At 44.1% G+C, this 13342-nt stretch overlaps 1 non-coding gene across 1 annotated transcript; it reads right to left on the reverse strand.

The window, feature by feature from the left end:
* Positions 1-1682: 1682 nt before the first annotated feature.
* Positions 1683-1764, reverse strand: trnas-aga (transfer RNA serine (anticodon AGA)). Its single transcript has one exon. It is a non-coding gene; the product is annotated as a tRNA-Ser (tRNA).
* Positions 1765-13342: the final 11578 nt, after the last annotated feature.

Raw genomic sequence — 13342 nt, forward strand, 5'->3', positions numbered from 1 at the left:
AATGCTTGGCTGGCGGTGAGAGGACTTCTGCCAGTGAGATCCTTTATTCATGCCCGGAATCTCTGCGACACAACATGCTGCCCTTGAGGCGACTGCGGGGGCGACGAGACTGTCAATCACCTCCTTCTGGAGTGTGCCTATGCGCAGGAGGTCTGGAGGGGGATGCAGTGATATTTATTGAGGTTTGTTCTGAGCAGCTCCGTGAAACGGGACTCCATGCTGCATGGTCTGTTTCCCGAGATGCACACCGAGGCTAACATCAACTGCGCTGGGAGGACCATCAATGTGGTGAAAGACGCTCTTTGGTCCGCCCACAACTTGCTGGTCTGCCAGCTGAAAGAACTGACCGCGACCACGTCTTGCAGACTGGCACGCTCCAAGGCCCAGGACTACGTGCTGAGGGATGCGCGAAAGCTTGGGGCAACCGCCACCAATGTATGGTGGACAAAGGCCACCGTATGAAACCCCTCGTCCAGAAAAGACAAAAAGGGTCCTATCCGGTAACTGGACCAGCTGGCGCCTTCCCCAACTGGTCAGAGGTCCAACGGGGACTGTGCGGGGAGACGACTGCCAGGGTATTTTCATGACTTTGTCTTTTTTACTTCTTTATTTGTTTTTGCCTTTAGTTGGTGTACCTACCCCCTGGGTAACCCAGAGCTGCTTGCATGAGTGGGTAGGTGTATAAATGTTTCTTTTTGTACATTAAATGAATAAAGAATTTTTTTTTCAAATATAAAAGTGACAAAACGTCTGAAAACTAACCATCCAGATCAGCGAGCAAACTCACATCCAGAATTTGAGTCAATGTTTCAGAGCTTCTCCAGAACTCAGTCTTCTCCTTTCTGTAGTGCAGTTTTGTGTTTCTCGTTCTGGCTCCAAGCATTCCCAGCTCTTTATGGTAGCGAGAAAAGTAAGGTTGAAATACCTTTGAGGTCACTCACCAAGCAAGATTTCAACTTGGGCAACATTTTCCTGACAACGTTAACTGTAACGTACAGTCAAAACCGAACAGGTAGATTGAGAACAGCACTTGTTCCTTCCTCAGTGGCCTCAAACCGACAGCTTCACTTTTCACAGTTGAAAGTGACAGCCAGTTGATTACATTTGTGAAAACAGGCCCTTGGGCCCAACAAGTCCATAACTGCCCCTTGAAGCATACCAACCAGACCCATTCCCCTGTAGACCACACACCCATGAACACTATGGGGAATTTAACATGGTCATTCCACCTAGCCTCCATATCCTTGGACAGTGGGATGAAACTAGAATGGCTGGAGGACACCCACACAGGCAGTCATCTGAGGCTGAAATCGAACTTGGGTCTCTGGTGCAGTGAGGCTGCAGTGCTAATCACTGAGCCACCGTGCCAGATGGTAGTGCAGAAAATTGCGAGCTCATAAAGCAGGCTTGGAGTGAATTCAAACTCCAAACTGCCTCAGTTGGAATGATAATTGCCTGTATCGGCTGTACTTTTCCAAAACTGAAGGCATTTCATGAAAAACAGCAGTTATGCAGAATAAACAGACAGAACACTGCAGAAACTCAACATGCCCAGCTGTATTGGTGGGAAGTGAAACAGAGCTCTGGCTTTGGGTCCAACGGGATTCTTGTTCAGAACATGCCTTCCCTGAATGGCAACACATTGCCTGACCTGAGAAAATGCAAGCTTGTTTTGAGAGGAACATATTTGGCAGGATTTGAACCTGCCCGGGTAAACCCCACTGGATTTCTAATCCATCGCCTGAACCACTCGGCCACAACTACAGGCCACTGTCTGACTTTTAGTATTTCTTTTGAAATGTATCTAACAGGCAAGGCAAGGATTCGATTTGTGATGCCTGTGCCACGACGCTAATATTCACTGTCACCCTGTACTTGATCAGAACGGAGTCGGCTGTTGTGGGATTGAATTTAATTAAGCACGTTGATGAACGATAGAGTGGATGGAAAGGATCCATTTCCATGAACGGAGAGATGAATTATCAGGCCAATGGTTCGTGGAAGAATTATGCCCTTGCATTTTAATCGCGCCTTTCACCACCACCGAAATCACAGCCAATCAAGTACATTTGGAGCAGTTTCCTCTTTGGCAAATCTAATGTGCAAATCAGGGCAGTTGGTGTAATGAGAGGCCTAAAAACAAAATGCCACCAGTGGAGACACCGGTGAATTCACACCGAACTCTGGAGGCTTGTTGCACATTGATTTATACCCGGGTGTGTTATCTCAGGGAAACAAGTTGCTCATTTAATTCAAACATAAGATGGGTGTTCTCACATTCAGGGAGAAGCAAATCAATGGAATTCTTGAGAACAGTGGCTGTCCTGGCTTGGTATATTCAAGGCTGAGAAGACTTTTAGTCATTTCGTTTGTCAAGGGCCACGTGGATAAGACAGAACAGTGGTGTTGAGGATGACCAAATCAGTCATGACAGGTACAGCTAATCTGATTGGCCAAATGGCTTCCATCTGCTCCAACTGCTTCTGTCATTTGGAAAATGCTAGGTAACTATGTAAAGGAAGAAATAGCAGAACAATCACCAAAGACGATCGACAAACTGAGTCAACATCATTTGGTAAAAGGAAATCTACCTTGACAATTTTCCAAGAGTTGCTTTTTAATATTAAAAGCAGCATTCATATAGGAAGCCTATAGATGAAGTGTATTTGAATTTTCCATACCACTCAGAAAGGGGTCATATAAAAGGTCATAGCGCAAGAGTGTTGGGTAATAAATGAGCATGGACTCCCTATTGTTTAATTAACAGAAGATATAGAATGAGGATGAATGGGTTTATTTTTGTATTTGAAATATCCATTCCCCACAACCCACCCAGCATGCTCTTAAGTACACTATTTGATGGGCACTGTTCTCCAGGAGATCTTTTATCTTGACATAATTCATTAAACCTGCCACATTATACATTACCAGAACGAAATTAGCCACATCCCACATTCTAGCCCGAATGTATATTTTGCCTGGTTAAAAAGTTACAGAAACACTTTTTTTCACTGAAATTTATCACCTTCATAAGAAAAAGGGCTTTATCGTGAAGGAAAAATCGTACGCAATTCTTTACTTGGCACAGATTTATTTTCAGAGATCAACATTACAGGTGTGTGGTTCCTGACTCCACCCTGTGACTGGAAGTGTCTTGTTATCAGTTCTCCAATCACCAAAGAATGTGTGCAAAATATTTAATAAAAATGCACAACTACAGTCAAGGCCAGTAAACATTTATTATCTGTGTGACTGCCAAGATGTCTCAGCAAAGGGACGATTGATTGAATCCTTTCCCACACTCAGCAGCACGATGATTCAGTGGTTAGCCTTGCAGCCTCACAGCGCCAGGGCTCTGGGTTCGATTCCAGCCTCCGGCGACTGTCTGCGTGGTGTTGTACATTCGCCCCATGTCTGCGTGGGTTTTTTTTTGTTTCCGGGTGCTCCGGTTTCCTCCCACAGTCCAAAGATGTGCAGACTAGTTGGACTGGCCATGCTAAATTGCCCACAGAGTTCAGCGGTGTGTGGTTTATGGGCGATGGGTCTGGGTGGGATGCTCCAAGGGGTAGTGTGGACCTGTTGGGCCAAATGGCCTATTTCCACACTGTAGAGAACCTAATTTTTCTGAACAAATGCATGGTTTCTCCCCCGTTTGTATTTGCTGGTGTGAGAGCAGACGGAAAGACTGACTAGATCTCTTCTAACGCTTGGAGCATGTGATCGACCTCTCCTAAGTTTGATCTTGCTGGTGTGTACCAGGTAGAATGTTTGAGTGGACCCTTTCAATTCTTAAAGCAATCATAGAGTACGAGAGAGACTCAGCACAGAAACAGAGTCTTTGGTTCAACTCACCCATGCCGACCAGATTTCCAAAATTAATCTTGTCCTGTTTGCCAACATCTGGCCCAATTCCCTGTAGACTCTTCCTACACATGTATCCATACAGATGCCTTTTATATGTTGTATTTATACCAGCATCCACCATTTCCAGTGTCAGTTCATTCCATACACACACCATCCTGTGTAACAAAACATTACACCCTATGTCCCTTTAAAATCTTTACCCTCAACCTGAAACCTCTAACCTCAAGTTTGGACTCCCCTACTCTGGGATAAAGACCCTATCACTACCCGTAAAGATTTTATTGAATTCTATTATTTCACCCCTCAGCATCCAATACTCCAATATAAATAGCCCGAGTTTATTCAGCCTCTCCCTCCAGCTCAACCGCTCAACCCTGGCAGCATCTTTCTAAACCTTTTCATCTTTCCTCGAGCAGGGAGACGAGAATTGATTGCGGTTTGCAAGGTGTTATCTGTGTGTATCGACGTGGTTAATGGATACAGAGAGGATTCTTTTTACCTCGCCAGTTTAAATTGTGAAAATATCAGTTCAAAAGCAGTGTGAGAGAAGATTGTCTCTTTCTGTGCATTTTCACTGGGAACGTTCAGCTGTGATCTGACAACCTTTACAAAAGCTGTGTCTGACTTAAATTCTCAGTGAGTAACTTTGAGATAGGAAAAAAAATAAGCTCTAAGATTTTGTGTTGGGGTGTTTAAGTACATGAACATATGCATGGGAGCTGAATCAGGTTGTGTTGCACTCTGGCTTACTTGGTTAATGTGCCTTTCTAATAATCAGGATATCTGTGTTTTGAGTCCCACTGGTGCCCATGGCTTAGACTGAGGCTATCTTGTCTAAACTTCTTTCAAATAGTACCAGTTGCTTGATTCCTGAAGCCCAAAGTGGCTAGCTTCTTATTGTTAGACTCAATGCATTATTGTTTCTCTGCTCCCACTCCAACTGCCTGACCCTAGACCAACTGGAAGTTTTGTTTGTTGCTGTTTTGTGAACGGTAACAATTAATAATTGTCAGCTAATCAGAGAGAAAAATGTTGATAAATATGCCAATTTGTCACGTACAGCTGATAATTTCTCCTGATATTATGTTATTGAAATGCATAACTAGCCTCGTTCCAAGTAACGATCTCTGGACCTGAAAGGTTACCTCTCTTTCTCTCCAGAGATGCTGCCAGGCCTGCTGAGTTTCTCAGTCGATTCCAGTTTCTCTTTCAGACTTTCAGCATCTACAGTTCTTTGACTTCTGTTAACTTCAATAATTTCTGGGACACACCAGACAATCTACCGGCTCCAGAGCTTATTTGCTGCTCCTGAAAATCAGTCAGTACAATAAACGAGAAGAATGGAGCTCCCATTCCCTGACCAAAAACAGAACCCAGCCCACGACGGTGCAAGCGCCAAATCTCAACCACTTGCACCACCACGAACGGTAGTTCAGACTCGTGTATCTTTTCTCACCGACAGAGCTTCTGACTTTTTATTTTGTACTATTTTGGCTGCAGATCAGCTTCTCCCTTTCATCAAAATCCCACTTGCCTTGTTAATTCCCTGCTGCACCTGCAATCGCATTTCTGGTGATTCATGCACAAGCCCCTCTGCACAACAGCGTGCTGCAAATTTTTACCATTTAAAACAGAGTTGGTTTTGCGTTATTCCTACCAGAATAGATGACCTCACACTTATCAACATTTGTACTCCATCTGTCAGGCATTTGCTCACTCACTTAGACTATCTTTATCCCTCTGCAGAGGTTTAATGTCTTCTGCGCACTTTGCCCTATACTCATCTTAGTGTCATCTGCAAATTTTGACACACCGCACTTCGTCCCCAATTCCAAATCGTCTGTGTAATTTGTAAACAATTGTGGTCCTAACACCGATCCCTGAAGCACACCACTAGCCACTGAACGTCAATGAGAAAAACACCCATTTACCCCTACACTTTGTTTTCTACTGGGCAACGAATCCTCTATCCAAGCCAATAAATTACCTGTAATTATGTGCAACTTTATCTGATGTAGCAGCCTTTGATGTGGCACCTTGTCACTTGCCTTCTGGAAATCAAGATGCTCCACATTCAAAGGTACCCCATTGTCCACATTGCAAGTAATGTCCTCAAAGAATTCCACGACATTAGTTCAGCAAGACCTACAATTCATGAACTCATGAACACCATTTGGACAATTTATATCCAGATGACTTGCTATTTCTTCTTGAATATAGATTCAAGCATTTTGCCCACTGCCAAAATTTAGCCAACTGACCTAAAGTTACCAGCTTTTTGCCTACTTTCTTTTTTGAAACAGTGACATCACATTGGCTGTTTTCAATCTGCGGGATCCACCCTAGAGTCCAGTGAATTTTGGTAAATAATGACTAGTGTGTCAGCTATGTCCCTCATCACCTCTTTTAGTGTCCGGGGATACATTCCATCAGGGCCATGAGACCCCCATGTCTACGGTTAGCCCCATTACCTTGCCCAGCACTGCCTCCTTAGTCATAATGATAATCTCTATCACAATCAATGAGAGTTTCACATCAGAAGTGAATTAAATCGGAAGAAGCATTGAAATGCATTACTTTCATTAGCTCAGAAACAGTACTACAAAAATGTTCTTTATTGAAACATACGGGTGTTATTGGCGATGTAACGGACTGGATGCAGGAAGGTTAGTTCTCTTCTGGGACCGTCTGGGAACGGAGTATCTAATATTAGAATGGAGGTAGCACATTTAAGGCAGAGTCGAGGTGAAGTTTGCTCTCTCAGATGTATGTGAATCAATGGATTCCTTTACGGAAGAGGATTGTCGAAGCTGGGCCATGAAGTACATTTAAGGCTGAGATCGAAAGATTTTTAGCAGCAAGGGTATCAATGGTTATGGAGAAATTCAATAAAGTGCACTTCAGGCTTATCATACCATGATTATCTGCTCAGTTAATAGCAGAGCAGACTTGTTGGGCTGAGTTGCTCTTTCAACTCTAACATGCATTGTGTTGATATAAGGCTGCAAAACTGACAGGCGTAAAATTTGCTTAAAAGCAAGTGGATCCCGTCGGGACACTGAACTCCAGTGATACTTGCAAAGGACAACAAACAAATGGGCAATCATCGTCAGCAGTGGGATTTGAAGCCACACCTCTAGTCAGAGACCAGAACACGTAGCTTTGCAGTGGGAGCAAGTTTATTCCTTGAATCTGGCACCTTAAACCACTCAGCCACCCTGACACACCTTGACTGTTCCAGAGTAATCTGTATACCAGGATAAACAGGAAAAGCCAGTCTTCAACACCCACACTGAGCGTGGCTCCATTAGGCTACAGTCAACTCTCACAAACCATCATTGCCCTTCACTTTTCCTGACTCCCCCCTGTTTTTTTGTCTTAAACAAATTGCACGTCAGGCAATTGTGGCTGACATTGCTGATGCAGAACTGTAATATAGATTGAACCAATACAGCCTGTTCTATGACATAATTCTGCTTCTCAAGATCAGTCAATATTTCACAGTTACTTTTGCAAAGGTTAACCACGAACACGCCATGGCAGTGAAGGCATTTAATCCTAATCAGCAGAGTGTGAGGAAGACTTATATCTCTATCACCGTGCTCACTGCCTGATTCAGCACTGCATCTCTCATCCTTCTGCACATGATCCCTTCAGCTCCATTTCGGTGTTGTCGCATTGTCTTGGTTTCTGCTGGACACACTATCCTGTCATCTATTACATTGCAGTTTGTAATGCATGAAACCCTGCCTTACAGGGCACAGTCTTCACTCTGTAGCGCAGTATTGAAAGCAATGGTCTTGTAAAGCACCGGCTATGAGTTTACTTTGAACTGGCGGACATGAGAATGTTTATTTAGCTGCTGCATCCAATATCCAAAAGAGGAATTTCAATATTGTCTGAAATTATGCCAATGTCATTTCCCCCACAGGCCAGCAGTGAGGTGAGTTTAGGTATTATAAACTGCAGGTTAACAAGGAAACAAAGGGGGGCCAACACGAAAGGGGAGCGGCCAAATGTTTTTTTTCTCTTTGCTGTAATGAGATTCTGGTTGTGACGTGTGAAATGGGACAAGATAACCCAAATGGGTGAAATCCTACTTTCTGAGGGTTGGTGTCTGATGACGCCTTTGTCATCTCCTCGGAAATGCTGGTAGTGAATTCCCTGCTGAGGGTGAACATGTGATCCAGTTCCCCAAGGGAACGTGAACATCTCAAACAGCCGGTCCATCACCTCATAGCACACAAGACTATGGGCCAAGGCTGGAAACTGGGATATTGAGCCTCTTCCTGTGGTGTAATAACACGATGATTCAATCATTTTAGAGGAGAAAACTGTTTGCAAAATAAAAAAAAAGCCAGAAGTGGTGCCGTTAAGATATGATGTACCTCTCACCATTGCACTCCCTGGTGGTCTAATGTTTAGGATTTGGCGCTTTCTCGGTCGCGGCCTGAGTTCGATTCCCGGTGAAGGAATCAAGTTTTATTTTTCCTGATGGTGACAACAGCAAACGCAGTGCCGCTCTGCCTGCAATCCTTTTCCTGTCAGTTACTGTCCCCGAGAACATCAGGGTCCATATTCCAGACTATTAAAGAGGGGAAATGTGCCTCAGCCGTCACTGCTCAGTCAGGATATTCATCTTTGTGTTGTGTTGTTAGCAGGGACATCAGCAGTCAGAGTAACATTCACAACATAAACAACCAACAAAGAAAATCACAGTCGCTATTTCTATTCAATTGTCTCCCCTTTGTGACACTGAGTTTCACTGCCGTTTGTCGTCAGGGAGCTACAATTCACCTGATCGAGTCTGCTCAGCCATTCAATGAGATCGCTGCTGATCTGATAAATGTCAGCTCCGCTGTCCTGTTTTCCCTCCGTAACCTGATTTCAACCCGAGCGGAATCACAACATCATACATTACTAATATTTTTGGAAGTTTAGATCACTGCATGTTTGCATGAAATTGAATAATATGAAACGAGCAAATAAAAAAGCTGCTCCTGCAATTCAACCCAGTGCAGGGTCAGCCATATGACAAAAGTAAGAGAGCAAAAACATTACCTCTATTTCTCCCAGCACAGATTTCTCTCTTGACGAGGTGATTATTTGCAACATTTTTCATTATAATGGAGAGATTTTCCCGGACAGATCCTCCCTCAGTTCACAAATAACTGCGTTGCCAAGCACGATTTTGCCTCAAATTAAAATTGCTGCGTATTCTTTCTTACAGCCTGATGTCACAACAATCCCTGCTCCATGTCCATAAAAGTTGCTCCGTGTGATGTTAGAGCTCACACCCTCGACATTTCACGCGTCTCTACAATGTCACAGAAGGACCACACGCTCACCGATTGTGTCACTTCTATCTGTGTCACCCTGGGGATTGTGTGATTCTGCATGTCTCATCCTTCTGCAGATGATCCCCTTGGCTCGATCTCGGTTTTGTCACATTGTCTTGGCTCCTATTGCGCAGACTATCCCGTCATCTATTATCACAGCTTATGACAGCTTGCTCATTGCCATCCCCATTTCTCGTTGTATCTTCCGGGCAGGGTCACTGAGTGTCTCTGGTTCTTGGCCCGGCAACTGAGATTATATGGTCGTATGCAGCAATGGTTACTTCCTTTTGTTGAGGAGCTGGTGAAGCATCTGATTTTAAACTAAAATGCTGTTGAAAGGCATATGTCAACAAGACACTGCACTGTTCCCTGAGTCTTTGATATTTTGCAGAAATCTATCAATCTCAGTCTTCAACATATTCTATGACGGAATCTCCACAGTCTCTTGTAGCATCGTAATTATAGATTCCAACGCTGTGTGAATCGCCGCATGACAGTGTACTGCTTGCAATGTATTCCTTCTGTGGATATGGTGTTATTCCTAACATATATGCTGCCATTGTAGTTATTGCTCTGTGCATGCAAGCTGATTCATGTGGTGTGAGTGATAATGGGAACTGCAGGTTCAGGTGGTGCTGTGTTCGTATAGTGGTTAGTACTCTGCGTTGTGGCCACAGCAACCTCGGTTTGAATCCAAGTCACGGCAGTGGGTGCTTGCTTTTTTTTTAACAGCCTGTGCCGTGGGCTACAGATATGCGGCAAGTATCAAACATTTTTTTAATGTGAAAATATTCTTCAAGGTCGTGACAATCATCTCTCAACCCCCGATCTCTCACATATCTGCATTTGATGTATCAGAATTCAAACCCAGCACTTGGAGATTTCTCTCCCTCCCACAATCAATAACTTTCCTTTACGACCCTCCTTCCACTTAACTGAGGCACTGCACAACCTAACATCCATTTGTCATCGTTCATTCTGTCTTGTGGACGTCAGTGTTGGTGTGTGAACGTGGCCTCTATTAACAGCAGGGTCTTTAAACCAGACAAAACATTCAGATGCTGGGACAGTGAGATCAAGACTCATGTAGCATCGTTACCTGACATGGGTCAATTTCTGCATACCTCTGGCTTCTATTGGACAGCAAATTCTATATCTAGACAGTCAAATTTCCATAAATCCCCTGTCTACTAACTTTCTAAATGAGCCCAACCTGGGGAACCTAATCAAATGTTTCTCTAAAATCTATATGCACCACATCCATCGCTCCATCTTCGTTAATGTACTTTGCCACATCCTCAAGGAATGCAATAAAGCTTGTGAGGCATGACCTGTCCCTCACAAAGCTACACTGACTGTTTCTAATCAAATTGTGCTTATCCAAATAATCGTAAATACTATTCCTCAGAATCCTCTCCAATAATTTGGCCAGCACAGAATGACTGACTGTTCTGCAATTCCCCGGATGATCCCTATTCCCTTTCATGATCAAGGGAATTACGTTTTCTATTCTCCAATCATCTGGTATTTACTCCAGTAGGCAGTGAGGATGCAAAAATCATCGCCAAAGGTGAGGCATTCTCTTCCCTCGCTTCCCGTAGCAACCTTGTGCATACCCTACCTGTCCCAGGGGACATATCTATCCTCATGTCTTTTTTTCAAAATTTGTAGCACACACACTTTCCTAACATCAACCTGGTCTAGCATACTGCCTTTTTCATGCTATCCTCTCAATCGTTAAGTCCCCATTCACTGGTCAATACTGAAACAAATTATTCATGAAGGACATCCCCAGCCTTGTCTGATTCTGTGCACAACTTGCCCCACTATCCACGATTGGTACTACGGTTACTCTGACGATCCTCCTGTTCCTCACGTAAGTATTGAATGCCTTGGGATTTTCCTGAATCCTACCTGCCATATCCCCCTTCTTACTCTCCTAAGTCCACTCTTCAGCTCCTTCCTCGTTATCTTGTCGACCTCTCGAGCTCTGTCTGATCCTTGTTTCCTTAACCTGAAGTAAGCTTCCTTCTTCCTCTTGACTAGATGTTCCACGTGTCTCGTCATCCAACACTTCTGCTTCAAAGAGCAGAAATGGGAAATAGGGGATGCGGACAATGGATTGCCGGGGAATGTTAAAAGGGGGTGAGATGGATACACGGAGTCAGAAAGAGACAAATAGAGGCACATAATATGGCAGACTCAGAAAGGAACAATTCTCCATTCGACATGGCTGCTCATTGACAAAAGGAAAAGAAAAAGGCAACCATTTAACCACAGCCTTTCAGCACCTCTTGGCAACTGCAGCGGCATTGCAGCTGATAAAGTCCCTTTAAAGTTGTAAATTTGGCTTGAGTAAACAAAAGAGTGAGCGATTTTGATAAATACGTTGATTTGACAGATAAACCAAATAATTTCTCGCGACAATATAGCACAAAAAACGATATTAATCTAGTAGGGACAAACGGACAGTGGATCTGAAACGTCAGCTCTGTTTCTCTCTACAGATGCTGCCAGGCCTGCTGAGATTTTCTACCAATTTTGGTTTTGTGTCAGATTGACTCAGTTCTTTGTTTTATGTTTACCTGCAGAACGTTTGGGATGAATCAGATTATCTGCTTTTTCCTGATCAGTCAGAAGTTTTGTCACCACGATAAATTAGCACAACAGAGCTTCCATTCTCTGACTGGGAATTGAACCCGGGCAGCGGCAGGGAAAGCTCTAAATCCTAACTGCTAGACCACGAAGAAATACATCAGATTGGTTCCTGTCTTTTCTTAATGACACTGCTTTTGCGTTTTCATTTCTGATCATACTCGCGTCAGATCAGTTTCCCCGCCTCTGAGATTTTACAAAGCGGAAGAAAACAATTTGGCACATCGTTTTAGTGCAGCTCATCAAACCTCCATCCATTCTAGTTCCAGTTTCCAGCATTTGGCCCATAGCCCTGTGTGCTTTATCTTTACAAAGGCAAATGTCAACATATTCATCCCTGTGATGTCAAATAAAACAACAAATGGACCTGGAGTTTGAGATGGTAAAACTGCATTAATACCTCTTTCAGGAACTCGTTCTCATTTCACCCACCGAGGGAGACACAGGGGCACATCCCCGAGGGTGACAGAAAGCTCAGGATTATACATGCTCCATGTGCTTCATGCCCGCTCTCCATCCCGAGGCACATGATTCTGCGATATAAGGCAGATTCAGTTGGAACACAAGCAACTTTTCCAGACAACGACAACTGTTGTCGTGAGCTGTGATATAAAATGGACACTTGACTTGAAATACTGTCACAGGCTGCTCATATGCAACTTGCAATTTTGTAAACAGTACAAACAGAGGTACACTTGCAATACATTGGCACGCTGAGATTATTGCCAATTTTACCGCTTACAATGGCACTTAGTTCATTTGTGATCTTAAAGCATAACTGTCATTCGGTGGGGTTCCTCACGGGAGGCTGTAGCAGGGCGTACAGAGCCATGGGATAGTGGGTGATTTGGTGGTTTGGGTCTGAACTTGGCTGGCTGTAGGAGGACAAAGGGTGTTGGTTGATTGGCGGTGTTCATCCTGGAGTTCGGTTGCTGGTGGGGTACTGCAGGTATCTGTTTTGGGGCCACTGCTATGTGTCACTTTTTTAAGTGACATGGATCGGGGTGTGGAAGGATGGGTTTGTAAATTTGCGTTTGACGCTGGGGTCGGTGGAGCTGTGGATAGTGGGAGGGATGTGGTGGGTTGCAGAGGGACTTGGGTGGGCTCCAGAACTGGGTGGTGGCAGATGGAGTTTGATGTGGAGGGGCGTGGGGTGATTCACTTTGGATTGAGTGGCAGGAATGCAGACTGCTGGGCTGATGGTGGGATTCTTGGTAGTGCGGATGGGTGGGGGTATCTCGGTGTCTGTGTGCAAAGGTCCCTTGGATTGTCACCCAAGTTGGTGGGGTTGTTAAAAAGTCGTACAGTGTGTTAGGTTTTATTGCTATAGGGATTGATTTTCGCAGCCATGAGGTCATATTGCATCTGTATAAAACTCTGGTGCAGACACACTTGAAGTATTGCGTACAGTTCTGGTCACCACATTGTAGGACGGATGCATTGGAAAGTGAGCAGAGGAGATTTACCAGGATGTTGCCTGGTAT

Source organism: Stegostoma tigrinum, chromosome 10 (genome assembly GCF_030684315.1).
Source record: "Stegostoma tigrinum isolate sSteTig4 chromosome 10, sSteTig4.hap1, whole genome shotgun sequence".
In the NCBI taxonomy this organism is placed as follows: Eukaryota; Metazoa; Chordata; class Chondrichthyes; order Orectolobiformes; family Stegostomatidae; genus Stegostoma; species Stegostoma tigrinum.